Source organism: Cyprinodon tularosa, unplaced genomic scaffold (genome assembly GCF_016077235.1).
Source record: "Cyprinodon tularosa strain WSP-4 unplaced genomic scaffold, ASM1607723v1 ctg154, whole genome shotgun sequence".
Classification (NCBI taxonomy): domain Eukaryota; kingdom Metazoa; phylum Chordata; class Actinopteri; order Cyprinodontiformes; family Cyprinodontidae; genus Cyprinodon; species Cyprinodon tularosa.
Window position 1 is genome coordinate 1086748 of NW_024038375.1, and position 22197 is coordinate 1108944.

The window sequence follows — 22197 nt, forward strand, 5'->3', positions numbered from 1 at the left end:
AAATATCAGAAAACCAGGAGGTAGACTTCTCCATGGAATCTGTAGAAATTACAATAAATATCATGAGATCATTAACAGTTTAGTAGGTAAAAAAATGTTCAAGGTAAGGAAATCGTGTAATATTGCCTGATTGTGAATTTAATAATAAACTAAAAATAGTAGAGAGTCAACCATCCATCTAGCCATCTTCCCCAGCTCAACTGATAGGGTTGTGCTGGGGCAGGTGCATATCTGCAGCAGCCTGAGCAAAAGTTGAGATACACCTTGGACAGATCGCTGTATGAATATATATGTATAATGTTGTGAACAAATGTCGACTATGTCAACTACGTTACCCGGACTACTCCACCTGAGGGCACACCCCTCTGGCTGAGCTTTTAAAAGGGGCCACTTTCTGTTTAACTTCCTGTTGCCAGCAGCATATAGCTGCTAAAAGCTAGATGCTAAAGCACTTCCCAGCTGAAGGCTACACTAAGTAGCAACAAAATCCCTCCGGAGAAGTCTGCGGTTGCTGGAACAAGCAACGCTATCGTTCCTGCAATTCAAAACGAGAGAGAAACACACAGAGCTGCAGCTTGACGCTTCTAGTTCCGGGGTCGGCGGTTCTGAGACAGGAAGCCAAGGACTGGAGGATTCCCCCTTGTGCTTCTCAAAAAAACTGTCACCTGCTTGCCAGAATTATGATGTCAGGGACAGAGAATTACTGGCAGCTAAGTTGGCTTTGGAGGAGTGGAGACACTGGCTGGAGGGTTCCAGTACTCCATTCCTGGTCTTCTGCCTTTGCCCATCCTATCCTGGCCTTGGTCCCACATTATCAAACATTTTGTTACCGGGTTACCTTGCTCTGATGGTAACACTGTCATCCTCATAGTCATTGACAGGTTCTCCAAAATGGGGCATTTGGTTCCTCTGCCCAAACTGCCCTCAGTTAAGGAAATGGGCGAGGTTTTTCGCCTCCTTTGTCTCGCAACTGACATTGTCTCTTACAGGCGTCCCCAGTTTGTTTCCCAGTTGTGGAGGGAGTTCTGTTCATTGTTAGGAGTCTCTGTCAGTCAGACATGTTCACAAGTCATTTTTTGCAAGTCCAAGTCAAGTCTCAAGTCTTGAGAGCTCAAGTCCAAGTCAAGTCTCAAGTCTTGAGAGCTCAAGTCCAAGTCAAGTCTCAAGTCTTGAGAAGGCCTGTCGCAATAATCAATTAATCGCACAAAAAATTCTAATCACTTGATTCATTAAAAAAAGTGCAATAATTTTCGTGCTTGCTTGTTTCTCCTTGTGTTTTCATCTCCGTCACTGAGACGGTATAGCTTAAAGGTCGCTATTATATCTATGGAATTATCATTATCTTGAACTGCTAAATGAAAAATACAATTAAAAAAAGCACACGCAAAATTTTTTTCCAGATAAATTATGCATTTTATTACAGTATTTACCTGACATTTGTGGTTACAACTTTTTCTAGTTTTAGCAGTAAATGTCTGCTCTTTTATTGAAAATGAGGACTGTGGAAAAAAAAACAATCACAATCCTGCCGTCCACGTACTGTTGCGTCAGTGACGTCAGTGTGTTGCACAGGGAAAAATATGATTTATGGTTTTCTTTCATTTAAATGTTAGTTTTATGCTTTGCATGTTTGGAGAGGAAGATATGATTTGTTTTTCTTTGTATTTTCTTCTTGAGCTTTGCATGTTTTTATTTTTATATGACTGTTTTCCTTTATTTTAGACTTTTGAATTTTTCCTGCATGTTGGGTTGTTTTGGTTTGTTTTTCCCTTGTGACAATCCATGCGCACTGGACTGAAGTATTTGTCTGGGGAGGCGGAGTGCATTAATTGCGCTGCGTAATGCTGCGCTCAGGTGTGAGCAAGGGCTGATTAAAGCCGACATAAAAGGAGTCTGAAGGAAAGGAGAACGGAATCTGCAGGTGACAGAGACGGACGCGCTGCTGGGGGAGATGCAGGCGGGATCCGTGCGCACTGATGGCCCAGTAAGGAGTATTAGGGCAGAGGAGGAACCTCGCCTGTAAGTAGCGCTCCCCCTCGCTTAAAGCATAAACAGGAATATATCTTCCGACGGGGTTTTGGCGCGTGGATGCTGGCGTTCTCCTTGCTTCTCTTTTTAGCTGGATCGGTCTGGAAAGGGGTTTGACACGCCAGGGAGTGGAACAGTGCTGGAGTGCCGCAAAGTCTGTGGATCAGCCAGTGGGTGCTCCAGGCCGATCACTCGCACCAGAAGCAGCATAACAAGTGGAGCCCAACTTCCAGCCTCTGATTTTTAAGGAAAACTCTTGAATTTTAGGTTTTATTAGGAGAAGAAAAGGACTGTTTTATTATGCCACTTTTGCTGTGGCTTTTTGTATAAATAAAACACTTGAACTTGAGTGCTTCACGGTTTGGGTATTTGAGGTTTTTTTTTTTTTTTTTTACCTCTTCTGTGTGCGGGTAAGGCGAGCGGCGATCAGTCAAGTTAGTAAAACAAAAAACACTTGAATGTTTTTACACTGGAATAAAATATTGTTCACAAGTTGGAAATCACGAGTCTCAGTCGAGTCTGAAGTCCTTTAAATGCAAGTCTAAGTCGAGTCTGAAGTCATTAAATATGCGACTTAAGTGCGACTCGAGTACGAGTCACAAACTCGAGTCCCCATCTCTGCTGTCAGTCTCTCATCAGGTTTTCACCCTCAAACATATGGTCAGTCAGAGAGGGCAAACCAGGAGATCTAGACTAAGATCTGCATCATCTGTAAGGCTCATTCCTCCAAGTGGGCCAGCCAACTTACCTGGGTTGAGGATGTCATTAAATCAACTCCCTCTAGCACCACTGGACTCTCTCCATAGCTATATAGTGTTTGGTTTTCAGCCAGCGGTGTTCACCATACAGCAGAAGGAGTCCAGGGTTCCCTCCGCCCACCTTTCTGTCCTCTGTCCGTTTTATCCCGGACAACGACTTTACCAGGGCTTTCCACAGGGGTTTTTCATTTGCTCCTGCTCACCTGTCCCATTGGCCCGTTGGCTGATTCACGCCAACTTTTTCCACCTTGTTCAGCAGCTATTTAGGTGGTTTGCCTGCTTTCCACCAGTGCCAGATTATTCGACCTGATGTGAAAGTAAATTTAGTGATCAAGTAAGTCGTGTCTGTTTTTCCGATCCTGACCTGTTTTCTGCTTTGGATATTCAGGTTTTTGCCTTTCCCTTGTCCGCTATGTCTGTGTTTGTTTTTTTACTATTTTTCCTGGATTATGCTAGTTACCGATCCAGGACTGTTTTTCTGACCTTGGCTTAGATTCTCCTCATAGACACTGTTGCTCCCTCAGCGTCAGCTGGCATCACCTCATCTTCACTCAGGGTTCTGGTAGCAGCCATGGCTGCGAACGATGGACTGTACTTTGATTCAGGTCAGTGACTTGTGCTCCAAGTTGTGATCAGCCCGACATTCCTTTCTCTACCCTGTGTTTCCTATATCTGCAGAGTATCCACCCAGCTGACGCCCAGCCGCTCGCTGTAATCTTTTTGTTTAAGAATAAATCCTGTTCAAAATTGTCCTGGTCTGACTGTTTGAATATTGGGTCCTAGTTACTGAGGTCATTACAGCTATAGACTTTTTGAATATCCATCATACAATTTGGGGGATAAATAAGGAAGATTGGAGCCCTGAGATAAACATACATGCTGTAAATAAGGGGTAGGCAATAAGGGGTACTTAATATGGAATTATTGGACCGACTTGTCTAGACGTAGTAGTCGAAAAGGAGGTTGATGTCTTGAGATAAATTGGTTTTCAACTCAATGACGACCCAAAGGCTGCTGTCCATGTTACAAAATTGTAAATACGGTAGATGGTAATTACAAACTATAATTTCTGTCCAATACAAATTTTGACAGCATAGCTGAAAGGAACATTTTGAGTAGTCCATCCCAAAAAACTCAGCTACAACAGTTCCATAAGGAGGAATGGACGAAAATTATAGTAAACTTTATAAGTTTATGCAAAGCAATTGTCACATCCTTTGAGCCAGCTTAAGTGTAGATCATGTCACCCCTGCTCTCACTATATTCCAGTCCACTTTGTACCGCTCCCCTATAGTTCTGTGCCCCTGGACTGGTTGAGATTGTGCTCCAAATACAGGGGAATCACACTTCTCTGCCTTCCAAGGAACCCTGGAAGGCATATGCCATGTTGCTGGAGAGGAGAGTCCAGCTAATTATTGAAACTTGTCTTCAGGAGCAGCAGCAGTCTGGTTTTCTGCCTGAACATGTCTTGAAAGCTGGATGATGATGAATATTAGCGCTGGAAATTAGCTTTCTCGACAAGGTGGCTGTTAACTCTCTTAGAGCTCAATCATCCAAGAGAGGCTCGAAATATAGCCACTTCTCCTCCACATCAAGAGGGGTTAACTGAGATGGCTCTGACATCTTTTCAAATACCCTCTAGACCAAGCCTCACAAGGTGTTCCAGGCAAATCCCACTGGCAGAACGCTTATGGCAAGGTCCTGGAGATGCTGGTAGCTATGTCTCTCAACTAACCTTGGACACTGGCTGTTCCTAAGACTTTCCCAGCAAAGCTGTAGGAGGTGTATAGGGAGAAGGAAGACCAGAAATCTCTGTTTAGGTTGCATCGCCCGTGACCCTATCCCGCATAAGTGTAAGATGACAAGTATCAGTGCTAATGCAATTTAAGTAAACCTTTTAAATTTTTCTGCATCCCCTATTCTTGTATTAAGTGAATAGAAATTATTTTGGTAAACTTATTTTGCCTAAAATTGGAAAAGTATAGTCTGATTTAATTCCAGACAATTATTAGAAAGAAATATGCCTCTTTATCTCTTTAACATCTGGTGTAAACCATCCTCTTTGGATATAAAAGGGGAAACTCACATACAGCATTGATAACTGTCAAGGGCTGTATGTTGACCTGAAACATAATGCTATATATGTCAACTAAAGATAATTTTGAAATAAACTATTACATTTTTTATGAACATTTAGGCCCTTACTGATAAGGATTTGCTTACTTGTTTTGGGGTTGGATGAAGTCACAGAAAACCCAGATGTCAATTTTTTTGTAAAATCTGTAAAGGTCAAGAGATAAAAGATTAAATTGAGTCATAATTTAGTATGAAGCAACAAAACAAAAGCAGTCTGGTAACAAAATTGTTTCTCAGTATATGAAGTGTGGCTCTAATGTTCACCTTACTGGAATAAGGTGGCCTCAAAATGCTTGTTAACATTACCTGTTATAGTACACACACAATCAGGGCTGTAAACCACTGCACTTCTACTTAGTTATGAGACAATTAAATATTCCCAGCATTTGAAGTTCAGATAATGAAGTTGGAGATATTTTTCAAGGTTTAGACTGACCTGTTGTGCCATCTAATGCAGGTTTCATTGATGTTGTGGAAGGAAAAAATGAACTGTCTGTCTCCATGGTGGTTTTGTCAAATGTTTGACCTGATGGATAAAAGCACGTTACATAATGAATACAATCATACATGTGCAATAAGAGTGAGGCAGTGTTAGAAAGCAGATACTATGAGCAAAAACACTGGAAGTTCAGACTCCCTTACTTGTTTAATCTATTTATTCAACATCTGCAAGAGCAGCATTTCAGTAATACTTGATTTCCTTCAAATTAACTATATTAACTTCTTACCTCTTTCCAAAGTGATTACACCTAATCACTCTAATAATCTCTATGATCACCCCATTCACCTACCGTTTTCTAGCAAATAAATTATACTCCTATTCATTGTCTGTAATTGTTGTAGGATCAAGTCTCAATCATTTAAATTTCAAGACACAACCAAGATGTTTTTACATCTAAATAGTGTATGACAAACATCCCTAAACGTTGCCGAAAATGTTTATAGAATACTTAAACTTGCTTGTGATTGTAATTGAGGTCCATCAAAAGATTGGACAGTGTAGAATAACAATACAACATTAACTTAAAATTGGTCAGTTTCAATATTCTTTTTTATTATATTTTGTAATATTCCTATATTGTTTCATGAAATATAATTGTCCAAAAAAAATTCATTATTTAACTATGCATGCAAAAAACAATATGACATGAAAATGGCTCTCTGATCTTCTACTGTAATGTATTTTCTTTAAAGTCTGTGCTAAAAAATAGTTATTATAAAAAAATCTAAGAAGAAGGTATGCTGTTCTTATAAATTCAAAATGTTATCTTTCATTTTTTAATATACATTTTTATTTCTCATGTTAAGCATTTGTCTACTTGTTTTGGGACTGCATGAGGTACCCGAAAAACAAGATGTCATTTTTTTTATGTAAAATCTGTATTAGTCAAGAGATAAAATATATTTTCATCCATAATTTCAGTACCGGAAAACCCTGATGAAAGCCTTAAGCAAAAAGGTGGCTGCAAATTAGGTTATTCAATAATTAAACTTTTGATGAAGTCAAAAATTTCCCCATAGTGGGACAAAACAGGGTTGTTTTTTTCTATTCTAAGTCTTGGATCTCAGCAATATAAAAAAGAAAATAAGGGGAAGGTTTTGGACATGTAAAAAATATATAAAAGGAATTAATATAATTACCCATTGGAGTAGAAACCAAATCCATGGTGTTAACTGCTGTATTTCTACTTGACTCTAAGAAAACAAATATAGTTTTTGTAAATGTATATCACATGCATATCAAGTTCAGAGAATAAAGCTGAAGATTTTTCCAAGGTTTTAGACTGACCTGTTTTTCCACCTAATGTAGGTGTCTCTGATACTGAGGAAGGAGAAAATAAATAGTAATAAGTAGTGTGTTTTCATGAATGTTGTGCAAAATGTTTGATCTGATGTATCAATTTAATAGTATAATAAATATCAACATATATATTCAAGATTTCTCAAAACTAATGCTGCAAAGCAGATATTACCAGTCATCACACTGAGAGCTGGAATTCTCTGAGTTTTTGTTGAACTTTCCTCTACATCTTCAACAAAAAAAGAAATATTTAGACCTCCATAACATAGAGTATGTAACAAGTAAAGACATCTTATAATATGATATAAATTTACATGTCAGATATCAGCAAATGAAAGTCTATAAAGAGAAAATAATGTTTAAAAAATACATTGAACAGACTGACTGTCATTTTATAAATACCAATAAATGAAGGAAGAATGAGTTAGTGTTAATAACCTACTGTGGATGATGACTGCTTGTATGTTACTGTCTGGAGACTGATGCTGTCCTCCATCTGTCTTCTTCACAGTGTAATAACATGTTAGTTCAACCTCAGCAGGAGAAGTTTGATATGTCATCATCAGGAGCTCACGTCCTGACATTATCTGCTCACAGTAGATGATTCTAGTTATCTTTGATGTTATGAAGTTTAAAAAACATTTATCCACAGAAACAAATGATGGAGTCCCACAGTTCAGTGTGACTGAGTCCTCCTCTGTGATCTGCTGTGGATTCACGGTCAGCTCAGGTGAAGGAACTGAAAAAAGTATTAAAAATATACGGGTTTAGTATCACATTAATCAGTATTACCCTTGCAAAGGTGTATTTACTCACTCTGTATTTTGATGGTGAGCAGGTTACTGCTTGGAGATTTACGTGATTTTAGGTAAAAACATATTACATCAAGATTAGAAAGTGAACTTTGATGTGTTAAAGACAAGAGTTCAGCTCCTTGTAGTTTCTTCTGACAAGGAAATCTATTGGGTAACTTTCCTCTGCCAATGTAGAAATAACACTCAGTCACAGAAATATAAGATGGAAGTTGACAGTTTAAAGTCACCGAGTCTGTCTCTGTGATCACTAGTGGGTTAACTGTCAGTGTAGGTGGAGGAACTGAAAATGTACAGAAAGCAAATCAAACTGTTTATTTTCAAAGTAATCTGTTTCAGTCCTGCAAAGGTTTATTTACTCACGTTGTATTTTGATGGTGAGCATGTTACTACTTGGAGACTGATGTGACTTTAGGTAAAAACATGTTACTTAAAGGTTAGATGGTGAACTTTGATTTGTCAAAGACAATAGCTCAACTCCTCTTAGTGCCTTTAGACAAGAAAATCTTTGTGGAAACTTTCCTCTCCCAATGTAGAAATAACACTCAGTCACAGGAACAGAAGATGGAGGCTGACAGTTTAAAGAGACAGAGTCTGACTCTGTGATCACCAGTGGGTTCACTGTCAGTATAGGTGGAACAAGATCTGAAGTAAGCAAATAAAGAGTGGTAAATGCCATACTAATTTCATCCACCCATTATCCATAAGCAATGTTAAAACAACCTCTGGCCAGCAAAAAAAATCATAGATCAGAAGTCTATCCACTGTGGGGTTTGATTATGAAATAGCAGTGAGTTCAAAGATATTTAGTGTCAGCTTTTCATCACCAATAATTGAAAATTTGTAAAAGTGCAATGAAAAAAATGACCCAAACTGACCTCCAGCCCTGGTCTTACAGAAATAATCTGTGGAAGAAAACGGTAAATAGAGGATGAAGATACAAGACTTAAATGTTTGCATATTTAATCTGTTGGATGATAATGTCTCATGCATGATTTTAATAATTAAATATTTAATAGAGCAGTGTACTATTAAAAAAACTAAATAATATATTATAGATAAAATATCAAACCCAAACCTACAGAAGAGAATGAAGAACAGCATCCTTAAACCCATGATTAAGCTGTTGATGTCCTGGAAAGACCACACTGGCAGGTCTTCCTTTTTTGACTTTCACCCATACTATGCCTTTGAAGTCATTCTGAGAAAAAGAAAGCACATGATCAGTGGTGGGAACTTTTACTGGCAACAGCACCAGAATTCAGTGCTGGCAAGTAAGTCTGAGGAAGTACTGAATGTTTAAATGTATTTATGAAAAAATTAGTTATATGAATATTTCTTAGGCTTTGTTATGGATTACATCACACTAAATATGTTTATACTCATCTATCTAGAAACATTTTAATTCTAAATAAGGCAAAGCATTTTCTGAACTATAATGCATTACACATTTTACCGTTTGCCTATTATCTTACTTGAGGTATTATATCTATCATTCGCTTGCATTTTGCCATTGCCTCTTGAGAAAACCCATACACCGAAAGGTATATGGACTGTCCATGGTGTACCCAGTCTGTCATCCAATGAAAACTGGATATACTGTAGGCACCAGCCCTCAAGCCATAAGGAAAAGTGTCTTTTTTTATTTAACTGACATGGTCTAGGTGAAGTGTGAAATAAGTGGGGGATCCAGTTTGCTTTGTCTTACTATTATGAATTACTACTCTTAAAACTGTAACATTTGTGGTAATTCTTTAGCTGATAAGACCAGTGGAAAGCATTTTTATACAATTAAATTAAATTACAATACATTTTTTGTTCTTCTCTTAAACATGTTCCCTTTGCCGGGCTGCCCCTACCTGAATGCAGAACGCTTGTGTGTAGGGCTTCATCCAATGGGGGCCTCATTTTGTACAGAGAGGCAGGCTCTCCCTTGCAGAACTGCAGAAGATGTGATTTCAAAATGCCTTCCAAGCAAAATGATGAATCTGGTGCGAGCGAGAGAAAAAAAAAAGCAAAACACGGCGAAAACTTGTGTTTCACTTGAAGGTGGCCATGTTGTTGAAATAAAACTTTGTGACACAAACACCTAAGTTGCAGTTCATCCATCCATCTATCTTCTTACGCTTATCCTGGGTCAGGTCGCGGGGGTGGCAGCTTCAGTATGGAGGACCAGACATCCCTCTCCCCAGCCACTTTGGCCAGCTCCTCGGGGGGAATCCCAAGGCGCTCCCAGGCCAGCTGAGAAACACAGTCCCTCCAGCGTGTCCTGGGTCTCCACCTGGGCCTCATCCCGGTAGGATGTGCCTGAAACACCTCACCAGGGAGACGTCCAGGAGGCATCCTAATCAGCTGCCTGAGCCATCTCAACTGTCTCCTCTCGATGTGGAGCGCAGCGGCTCTACTCTTGAGTCCTCCCCGGATGACTGAGCTCCTCACCCTATCTCTAAGGGATAGCCCAGACACACTACGGAGAAAACTCCTTTCAGCTGCTTGTATCCGAGATCTCGTTCTTTTGGTCATGACTCAAAGGTCATGACCATAGATGAGAGTAGGAATGTAGATCAACCGGTAAATGAAGAGCTTTGCTTTTTGGCTCAGCTCTCTCTTCACCACAACAGACCGGTACAGCGCACGCTTCACAGCAGACACCGCACCAATCCACCTATCGATCTCCCACTCCATCTCACTGCATGAAAAGTGGGATTTCGTCAATATACGGCACTGTAGATTGTCGTGGAACTTCAGGTTAGCGGCAGTTTACGGCAATTTGCAGGCTTCGACGAAAACTCCCGTAAATTGTCAGAAATTGACGTGGAATTTCTTAGGCAGTGTTCCCCCCATGCCTCCCCCCCATGGAATTCTAGGGGAGGCTTTAACATGTAAATGAACATGCTGTGAGCTATACAAATGCAAACCAGGGTTGCAGGGGGGGTTTTACCCCCCCCCTGCAACCCTGGGTAAGAAAATCTCTGATACAAAGAGATCAGGTATAGCCTCTTACATTTTAGCTTGAATTGATTTATTTAATTAAAGTATAGAGACCAAAACAGATCTTTAGCTGACAGAGCAATACATTTAGAGCAGTAATTATTTTTTTTTAAATTTGCATTTAAGATAAAAAATAAAATGTTGTCTGTCAATATGCTCAATTCACAATTACTTAAGTGGAAAAGTTTCAAGAAATGATTCTGAGATGATTCACTTTATAACATGGCGCATTATCCTGTTGGAAGTAGCCATCATGCTAAATTGGTTTTAAGTGGCCCAAAGTGTGGTAATAAATATACCCCAAATAGATGGTAGAAATAGATCAGGCTCAGTATAGCCTAATTATAGACTTACATTTTAGCTTGAATTGATTTATTTGATTAAAGTACGCTAGATTACTGTGTATGCAAATGTTATGTAAAAAAAAATACACAAAATAATTTACTTCAAAAATTAGTTTTAATCAGAATCAGCTGGCTGTAATGGTTAATTTTTTTTTTTAGATTTCCACTTTTTTTTTTTTTTGTGTTATTGAATATATAAGAAAACAATAACAATCTCAAATAACAAGTCAATAACAAATATTTCAATACAAGAAGAAATATCACAACTCCTGCTTTTGAAAAATAAAATTAAATGCACAGGCTGGAACAAAGTATAAAATAAAATAAATAAAAATAAATAAAATAATAATAGTAGTTAAAGTAAATTAATCAGTGGGGACTACCAACTGAAATTCTTCAATTAACTCAAACAATTTAATTGCATTTAAATTCTGCATCTTTCTCAGACATCTTTTGAAAAGGGAAAGTTCATTTTTGAGAGCAGAGATTGAGAGGGAGCATTTTGCATAGCGACATTTATGGATATAATACTTTGTTACAATTATTAGAATATTGATTAAAAATTCCAAATTTTTTTTCTTTAATGGATAAACCGAATTGAATGTTTTGCCAGGAAATAAAATCTAAATTTATTGTTTTAGAAGACAGAAAGGTTCGAAGTTGATCCCATAAGTTTAATACTTCTTTACATTCATAAAAAAGATGTTTAGTTGTTTCCAATTGAGTTGTACAAAAGCCACAGTTCTCAACATTAAACTTAAATCTCTCTCTTAAAAACTCATTTGAAGGATATATGTTATTTATTATTTTAAATTGTAATTCTTTATATTTAGGAGGAATTGGGAATTTCAAATAATTTGTCCTAATTTTGACTATCATAGATTTCTTAAAATTTTGTAAGAGAGCTGTGCTTTTTGTTCTTCCTGGGTACATATTATTTATAGAATATTGATTCAAAAACTTGTTGTTGCATTTATTATCTCTAATGTCCACCTGCTCAAATTCAATCTTATGGAGACAAACAATTGCAATTGCAAACAATTTATAGGTGCATTACCGCCACCTTCCAGAATGGAGCGACGCGAGCTCTTCTCGCGAGTCCTTCCGTATAACAATGACGTCGTATGTGATTGGAGGAGCCTGATGAGCCTTCGGCCCCATCGTCCAATCACGTGTGAGCTTTTGTGCACTACGACTTCTCGCGAGACCAGCATATTAGCAGACATGTTTGTGTTACTATACTCAGAAGAGCTTCATCTCCAGTTACCGTGTTTGTATTTTGTTGTTACGTGAACAATGGCTGCACGACGTCTCGCGTTCAACTCGCCTCCAACTGCTCTTAGTCCACAACTTTCGGCCAGCCCGCAGACTGACGAGAAGAAACTGCTGATTGCTATCAGCGGACTGTCTCGTCAGCTTGCCCAACATACTGCCGACATGAATGAGCGCCTCACTCAGCTGGAGAATTCCCTGCTGCCAGGGCTCTGCAGCAGTCGAGCAACTTTGCGGGATATACGAACTCGAGGAAGAGAAGACGGGTGCACAACGCCAAGCTAGCGGTAAATATATGTTCGATTACTGGTAGCTATGCTAAAAGCAGCCTAGCTTAGCTAGGCAAGCTAAAGACAACCTAGCCTAGCTAGGTAAGCTAAAAGCAGCCTAGCCTAAAGCTTTATTAAAGTGTATTTTTTGTGATTCACAGGAAGCATTATGCCGTCTTAACAACTCGGAGACTAATTGCAGGCGCTATGAACCGGAGCAGGGGTAAGGTTTAAAGAATATGCTTTCATTCTGCGGTAAAAGGACATGGATACCGACCATAGCTGTACTTTTTTTTTTTTTTCACAGACTACAGTCGCCTCACAATGAGGTGGTGACCTCCTATTTGCTCGGATTTGCACGATGTTGATAAAGACGACATTGTGTGTAAGTGACTTGTTTTAATGTTTTCTCCTTCCTTGTTACTGTGACTTGCGTTTGATTTTTTTTTTTTTTTTTTATTCATACCACTCTCATTTAATTGTTTTCCAGCTGCCTGTAAGACGTATTATGAGACGGTATGCAGGAGCTTCAGATACACGCTGCTAGCCAGCACGCTGCGTGCGGAGGCTGCCAGGCTATCTGCTCGGAGTCGGGCCAGAAGAAAGAGGGTAAGACTTTATTTGGTGACTATTTTTCAGGTGCATTGATAGATGTGTTGTGTCCATACGCAGTGCGCTGATTCATGTTTTTTTTTTTCAGCTGCTGAAGGCGAGGCAGAGTGTGCTGGCAGATGAGGAAGTGGAACTCTGTAAGTCCGCCACCGTCGACCTCATGTCCGACGAAGAAGATGGCGTCGTCGGCGGTGTCTCTGGATGGATTGTACGGTCGCCGCCATTTCGTAGGCCGGATCTCACTGAACTCTGTGTTAAGCTGCAGTCCCGGTTAGAAGCGATGTCGGAGTACAAGGCCACGTACAGTAGGCGTCTGCACATCGGACCTGCCTCGGAGGGAATGCTGCCTGTTACCTCCAACCCCGAGGAAGCAAACGGACCGTTCACGGAGTTGTAATTTTTAGATACGCATGTGTTTGGATACGCGTTGTATATAGTTGTGTGTGTTTTAATAAAGCTCTTTCTTTGCATAAACAGCTTCCTGGCAAATCTTCATTTCCTGTATAAATTCATTCATGTCCTTGATGGTAGCATAATAATTGTGTAGTAGTGTAGGATAACATAAATACACAGCATATGAATGAATAAATATATGAATGAATAAATATATGAATATATATATATGAATGAATAAATATATATATATGAATAAATATATATATGTAAATATATATATATGCCAACCAAACACAAGCGACTTTACTTGTTTAAAAAGAAGTGGTTCCGTCCAATACTCAGTAAGAAAATTAAAGCCTGGCGTGGCCACGTGTGGTTTTGCTGCCAATCACGAGCGATTTCATTTGTTTGAGAATAGTGGTTTCAGCCAATACTGAGAAGGTTATTCAAGCCAGACCTGGCCAGCCGCGCGGGTTTGCTGCATTCATATGCTAATTAGGGCCATTAGTACAGCTGATCGCTCTCCACATACGTCACGGTACGTTTTCGACAATTTGTGGCACGACAAACGCGGACATGCACGGGTTGCAAATTGTCGGAAACTGACGAAAATCAGGCAGATCTGCGGGAGTTTACGGGGTTTACGGGGACGAAAATCTCACTTTTCATGCAGTGTCTTCCCCTCATTTATGAACAAGACCCCAAGATACTTAATTTTCTCCACTAGGGGCAGTACATCCTCCCCAAACCGGAGAAGGCAATCTACCCTTTTACAGCTCAAGACCATGGTCTCGGATTTGGAGGCACTGATCCTCATCCCTGCAGCTTCACACTCGGCTGCGAACCGCTCGAGTGAGAGCTGTAGATCACGCCCTGATGACGCCAATAGAGCCACATCATCTGCAAATAACAGAGACACAATCCTAAGGCCACCAAAACAGATCCCCTCAACACCTTGGCTGCTCCTAGAAATTCTGTCCATAAAAGATTTTGAACAGAATCGGTTAAAAAAGGGCAACCTTGGCAGAGTCCAACCCTCACTGGAAACAAACCCAACTTACTGCCGGCAATGGGGTCCAGGTTCTGACAGAGACCTAACAGCCCTTATTAAAGGGCCTGGTACTCCATACTCCCGGAGTACCCCACACAGGACCCCCGAGGGACATGGTCGAATGCTTTCTCAAGATCAAAAAAAAAAAAAAAAAAAGTAGACTGGCTGGGCAAACTCCCATGCACCCTCCAGGATCCTGCTGAGGGTGTAGAGCTGATCCAGTGTTCCATGGCCAGGACGAAAACCACACTGCTCCTCATGAATCCAAGATTCAACTAACCGACCCTCCTTTCCAGAAACCTCACTGAAAAAAAAAAATGCAACGGTTTCTGGCATTTACTTAATTATATTGTTACTTTAACACAATTGTTTCATGTTGGCCGGGTAGGAAATAAAACAATTCTGTTAATGTAATTAAAGCTACAGTGTGTAATAATTACAGGGATATAAAGTCAGAAATGTAATATATTATACATAACTATGTTATTTATCATCACCTATGAGCTCAGCCTTTTAACCATAATATTTACGTTGCCTTAGAATTCGTTATTTATAATTACATAGGAGCGGGTCTCGCAGCCATGGAGGCTGACATCTTTGCGCTACGGCAGCGCAGAAGCAACAAACTAGCGATTGCGAGATCGCCCATTACGCTCGAAAGTAACTACGGCAAGTTGAGAGAGATTAACTGAGACGGTACTGAACAATAGATGGCAGTATTATGCCTGAGAAGCGTTTAGTCTGCCTGAAACCAAAGAAGAAGAAGAAGCAGGTATACTGCGCTTCAGTAACAAGAAAGGTGAACAAGGCGGCAGGCGTGAGTGACTTTGCAAACTGTTTGGCACTGTGTGGCCAAACATCAGACGAATGGAGGATCATGCCTACTCTGTATCACAACGAAAAGCGGCGGACACCGAACCCCCGTCATCTAAGAAGCGGAAACACGACGAGAATAAACGCAAGCGTGACAAGAAACGGCAAAAAACACGGATCAACATTGGCACGGCATTTACACGATGGAAGGCACTGACGGAGGAAAAAGGTTTTCAAAGTGACGCTCAAGTTGCCAGTTTTCTGTTGGACAGGTAAGGCCACAGCTTCATAAAATTACCACAGCTGATAGTGGCGTGTGTGAGTGTGAGAGAGACAGATATATGAAGCTGCATATTAGCGAGCTACGGATATATACCTCGGTTACTTCTCTCCGGCTCCTTTGGAGATCTTCAATTCTTTCCTCGTCCGCTATAGTCAACCCCCGCTGGCACCTCTCTCTCGCCTGGCCCTGGCTGCACGCCCACCCCGGCCTCTCTGCCCTCTTTTCTCCCTCTTCCTCGCGTTGTAACCCCCGTGCCACAAACAAGACTTGGACTCTGTAAACGGGGAATATATACCGGTATTCTTCCAGCGAACACAATCTCGCTGTTAAACTAATAACTACAATTACTTCGTCTGTTTATATCACCATGCAAAGCAGCTCACCAAAACGTCACAACGATGTAGAAAAAAATAACGGGTATATTTATTATTATCAAATCTATACCCTACACAGACTAATGAAATACTATCTGTAAAATTATCTATGTAAACAAACCTCATTACTTGAGAAGGTAGGTGATTCCGACGTCGTGGAAGACATTTTGTCCCGTAACGCTCGCCGTATTGTTGGGGGGGAGAAGCGGTGGGGGGAAATGTTCATGTTGCTGCAGTCTGCAGTCTGGACGTTAGATGTCGCTGAAAATTACACACTGTAGCTTTAAATATGATTAAGTAAATGCCAAAAGCGGTTGCACTATTTATTTCATTGCTTGAATAGACCTTACCAGGGAGGCTTGAGAGTGTGATTCCTCTGTAGTAGGAACACACCCTCCGGTCCACTTTTTTAAATAGAGGGACCACCACCCCAGTCTGCCAATCCAGGGGAACTGCCCCTGATGTCCACGCAATGTTGCAGAGTCGCGTTAACCGACACAGCCCCACAACATCCAGAGCCTTAAGGTACTCAAAGCCAATCTCATCCACCCATGGGGCCTTGCCACCGAGGAATTTTTTAACCACCTCAGTGAAATGAGAGATGGGAGAACCCGACCCGGAGCCCCCAGGCTCTGCTTCCTCAATGGAAGATATTTTGGTGCAATTAAGGAGGTCTTCAAAGTCCTCCGCCCAATGACATACAACATCCCGAGTCGAGGTCAGCAGCACACCACCCCCACTATACATAGTGTTGGTACTGCACTGCTTCCCGCTCCTGAAACACTGGATTGTGGACCAGAATCGCTTAGAAGCCATAAGGATGTCTTTTTCCATGGCCTCTCTAAACTCCTCGTCAGGTCTCCCTTTCATTGCCCACGTGAGAGTTGAAGTCCCCCAGAAGAACAAGGGAGTCCCCAGGAGGGGCACTCCCCAGTACCCTCCTTAAAGATTCCAAAAAGGGTGGGTAATCTTAACTGCGGATTTAAGCATTAGCACAAACAACAGTCAGAACCAGTCCCCCCACACTTATGTGGAGGGAGGCAACCTTCTCGTTCGCCGGGGTAAACCCCAAAGTACAGGCACCAAGATGAGGGGCCACAAGTATGCCCACTCCTGCTCGGCGCCTCTCACCAGGGGCAACTCCAGAGTGGAAGAATGTCCAGCCCCTCTTAAGGAGACTGGTTTCAGAGCCAGAGCCATGCTTCAAGGTAAGTCAAACTATCTCTAGTCGGAACCTTTCAGCCTCGCGCACTAACTCAGCCACCTTCCCCACCAGAGAGGTGATATTCCATATCCCAAGAGCCAGCTTTTTAAGCTGAGGATCAGAACACCAAGGTCCCCATGCGCGACTGCCACCCATTACACATTGTATCCGAGCCCTTTGGCCCCTCCGTCCTACAGGTGGTGAGCCCATTGGAAGGGGGACCCATGTGTCCTCTTCGGGCTGTGCCCAGTCATGCTCCATGAGTAAAAGCCCAGCCACCAGGCGCTCGCCAGCGTGCCCCACCTCCAGGCCTGGCTCCAGAGTGGGGTCCCAGTTACCAACGTCCAGGCAAGGGAACACTAGGTCAATTTATTTTATTCATCATAAGAGGCCTTTAGGCTGCTCTTTGTCTGGTCCCTCACCTAGGACCTATCTGCCTTGGGTGACCCTACTAGGGGATATAAAGCCCCCAGACAGCGTAGCTCCTAAGGTCATTGGGACAGTCAAACCCTTCCACCACGATAAGGTGCCAGCCCAGGGAGGGGAAGTTGCAGTTCATTAGATAGTAATCTGTATTTTCAGTTTCTATTTAAACTGGATCATTTTACTCATTAACATTTATCAAATGTCTTGGTCACATGTAAGCCATAAACTTTAGATAATATTTTATATATTGGATGTTTTTTTCTATATCAACTTATGCTGTTAAGTTTTGGAATCTTCACGGAGTTAATCACTATCTGTTGGTAATTAAAATCAAAACAGTCATCTTTTGAGGAGATGAGAGAGAAACACTGATTGAAATGCCTGGTTTGATTTCTCATTTCACACACCTGCTTAGCTCTGCCCAGCTCTTGTTACCGCTCATCTGATCCAACTGCATTAGTTTCTATTTAACCAGCCTTAAGACCAGTCATCTGTGCCAGATTATTTGAGCGGTTGATGAGAATTATTCTAGCGTTTTTGTGTTCTGACTACCTGATCCTGACCTATTTTGCCACTCTAAGGCTGCGTCTCAATTCGCAGGCTGCGTACTTGGTAGTACGCATTTTAAGGCTGGTGACGTCACAACGCTGCGCGGAGGCCGTCCCATTTGGCAAAAATTCTGAGGACGCTTAAAATGCAGCCTCAAAATGCGTCCTCCTTTTCCCCGAATTCTGAGGATGCATCGCTACCGTCCTTAGTGGCCTCGCCTCCCACTAGATTTCCCGAGGTGCTTTGCGCGCTTCTTTTTTTTTTTTTTTGTAGTTGAAGAAGAAGAAGAAAAAGAAGAAGAAAGTCGGATTTTCTTCAGGTTACGGACAACCGAAAGCAGCAGCAGCGCCGACAGTAGTGGGGAGAACACCTTTAAATGTAAGTAGTTTGGTTTTTTTTGTTTTTTTAATGAACATCTATTAAAATACATGACGGTAACGGAGCCACCGGGATGTGTAGGAGCAGCTAAAGCTAAAGCTAAGAGCTAACCTGTTGATACGTGATGTTCATCAACAATTAAAAGCCTTCATACAAATGTCACTATTTTTTATTTTAACCTACATCTTACTGTACTGATAGCCGTATCCCTCACTAATCAGATCTATTTATTCTCAAACAGTTTATTACAAAGGATTAGAACTGTTAAAGCTTAATGCAGCTGAAGAAACAACATTAGTCCAGCTGTACTGGGCTGTTAATATTGCAAACGTTTTGTTTTAATACTCAATAACGTATAGTTTATTTACAGTACAGTATAATAAGGTTTAAAGTATAATTCGCTTGAAGAACAATACAGGCATAATTATACAGAACAGTTATTTTGCCTGTTGACTTAACAGAAATATGCTTTACATGTCATTTTGTTCCAGGGAGCAGACAGAGGAGTGGATAAAATGACCACCTTATCATCGGGGCCAAAGATACTGCTGCAGTCGGATGGAGGGAAGAGTTGAGGCAGAATTCCATCTACATGTTGCATTTCTATGTAAAAGTCACACAAGTTAAAAGAAGTCCTGTTCAAACACCAACGTACAAATATAATCTTTTGATCACAACAAATGATGCCCAGATGCCACTTTTTGTAAATCTCATATTTGTGATAGAAGTGATTCTTGTGTGGGACAACTTAAAAAAAAAAATACAAAGTATGTTCAGGTTTGGATAATGTAATGAAACACACACACACACACATATATATATATATATATATATATATATATATATATATATATATATATATATATATATATATATATATATATATATATATATATATATATATATATATATATATATATATATATAAATAATGTATGTGTGTGTAGGGAAATTACATCTTACATTTATTATATTTATATGTTAATTTCCACTTTGAGTAAGCTTAAAAAAGTAATGTCCAGGTTACCATTCCAAAGTCTTTTTTTGTAGAATTTCATCAATCCATCCAAATCATGAAACATTCCTTTTTTCTAGCTTTAAAGAAACACTACAGAAAATAGCATCTGTTGATACAAATTGTTTTCCTCTACTTTAGGAATGCAAAGATCCAGGGCAGCGGGTCAGTGGAAAGCCTACTGCTGCCACCTGGCCCTGGTTTGTCCTTATGGATGAGGTATTAGGACAGAGGCCCTCTGTTGCCCCACCTGTCCTAATTGCCTCCATCCCTGAGGACACACCAGGGCCAGGTGCTGCAGAGGCTGAGCAGCATCAGGGTGAAGATGAGGAAGAGAATGAGGATGAGAGAGGAGTGAAAGGAGGAAGCGAAGAAGGAGTGACGAGTTGTTGGATTTAATCAGGGAGGATATCAGATGGCAGAGGGAGGCGGGAAAGGATGGACAGATTATTTCAGTTATTGGAGAGGATGGTGGACAGATGTTATTATTTTTTTTGTGTTTTTTTTTTAACAAGTTGAAGTTCTGTGTTGCTGTTATTAAATTAAATTATTAAATTGTTTATAAAAGTTATTGCTGTCGGTGTGTTCTTAAAGTCTTTTAACCTTTTTACATGATCTGTTTCATCACTTTGTAATTTAAGCAAACTTAGAACAACTTCTCAGTGACAGTTTATTTTTAGAGAAGCAAGTATTTACAATAAACTATTAAACATTTTTAACTATTGACATTAGATTTTAAAATTAACTACTACAACTATTTACAGAAGATATACAGTAAATATTACTAAAGAACATATATATACAATTGTCACTGAGCAGGAGTCCCTGGTGCTGCTGGACTGGATGGGATGCCACACAGATGAGCTTGGAGTCTTCTGACTGTGAGTGGGACATCATCTGGGGGGTGGGAGTTGCATCTCTCCACTGCTGATCCAATCGATGGCTGCCATGTTACTAAAAATGTTCAAAAAGACGGAGAAAATAATGACTTTACTAAAACTGTGTTTATAACCCTGAAATGAGAACAGCTAAAATGTGATTCTACTTGCCATCTAAATGCAACGGTGGTCAGGTAGACCCTCCTCCAGGGCAGACACCTCGGCAGACAGCTGGTCCCTCCAGTGAGCACCACTGTCTGCCTCCAACAAATTCTCCCACTCCTCATCCTCTGGCATGTCGTCCTGCTCTTCATCCTCTGGGGCTGTTATGACCTGTAGAAAAAAAAAGACAAAAATATTTATTTTTATTCAGTCATCTATCTTTTTTTCCTTATCTTTATTACATGATTTATTAGAAATTAAATTTTACTTATATATATATATATATAATTGCAAATAAAATCAGGCAGTAAGGGGATAACAATTTAGATGATTTATTTCTCAACAGTTTGGCTTCTCAACACAACATTAGTGATAGTGAAAGTAGTGATTTAAGTCAGTTATTTACAGGGTTTGTACACATTTAACTATTCAATTCAAATTACTAAAGTTACAAACAAATAAATCACAAACTTACAAATAAATATAAAACTTGATATTTAAACATATTCATCAATCTGCTGACAAGCGTTTATTTAATAACTGGTATATTCTGATCCTTAGCAGGCCCCTGTGGGTTAGAATAATAGCAGGTAGATCTTACCTCTCCACTGCGCTCTGCCAGCCTGAGAAAAATCCGTCGCAGGTTTTGCTGCCGCCGAAGCCGTCAAAGCCGACTCTCCTCTTCCAATAACAAGTAAATAAAAAAATAAAAATGTCCATATCTATTTTTTTGTTGTTTCTTTCCGTATTTCTCGAGCTGTCGGATTTTGTTTCGCGCTGTGTTTGGGGTAAATGTGATGACGTCGTGTCGCAACCAGGAAGTGCTCCAAAGGCTGAGGATCCTCCGGAGCAGCCTACCAAGTCTGGGTCCTCCGGAGGCTAGGTAGGCTGCGTCCTCGGAAGTACGCAGCCTGCGAATTGAGACGCAGCCTATGGCTGCCTGTTCCTATCTATCTGTTTGCCTGACCTTTCTTCTGACTCCTGCCTGATCTCTGCCTGCTTGTGTACCCACCGGAACCATCCCCCTACCACTAAGTCTGCCTGCCCTCACCAAGCCTGTTTGCCCCACTGTGTACTGTACCTGGAAGGGTGACCCGATTCTGTCTTGGATTCTCCTTTGGTGCCTCACCGGATCTCTGACGACCTGCCACATATTCGCCTTCAGCTTTGGCTTCGCCCGCTGGATCATCCTGCCTGTATTCGTCTGCCTGGTTTGGATCTCCTGCCTGTTCTCCGACCCTCAATACAACAGCATCTGGGACGCAACTTTTGAGAATAAATAGTTTGTAAATATACTTTACAAAAAATGTATCTAAATAAGTTTTTTTTTTTTTTTTAAATAAGTGCATTTTTCTAGAAATGAGGAGTGAAAGTGAGACACTGCCCAACAAACATGTCAATTTACATTTGAAATAAGAAAAAATCTATTGCATGTCTTATATTTTAAGAGTAAAAATACTCATTCCATTGGCAAATCATCTTATTCACCTATTTAAAATAAAGGGAAATACATTTAATTTAAGACATTTTTACTTATTTTCAGATCGTTTTTGCAATGTAACTAGGTTACTTTTGCTTTTTTAAGTAGCCTAACAAAAACTGTTCTTTACATCAATGAACACTGTTCCCTTTCACAGTGTCAGAG

At 40.4% G+C, this 22197-nt stretch overlaps 1 long non-coding RNA gene across 1 annotated transcript; it reads left to right on the top strand.

The window, feature by feature from the left end:
* The first annotated feature begins 18419 nt into the window (after positions 1 to 18419).
* On the top strand, positions 18420 to 19171 carry LOC119779968. Its single transcript, XR_005280319.1, has 2 exons — positions 18420 to 18497; positions 18989 to 19171. It is a non-coding gene; the product is annotated as an uncharacterized LOC119779968 (long non-coding RNA).
* The last annotated feature ends 3026 nt before the right edge of the window (positions 19172 to 22197 follow it).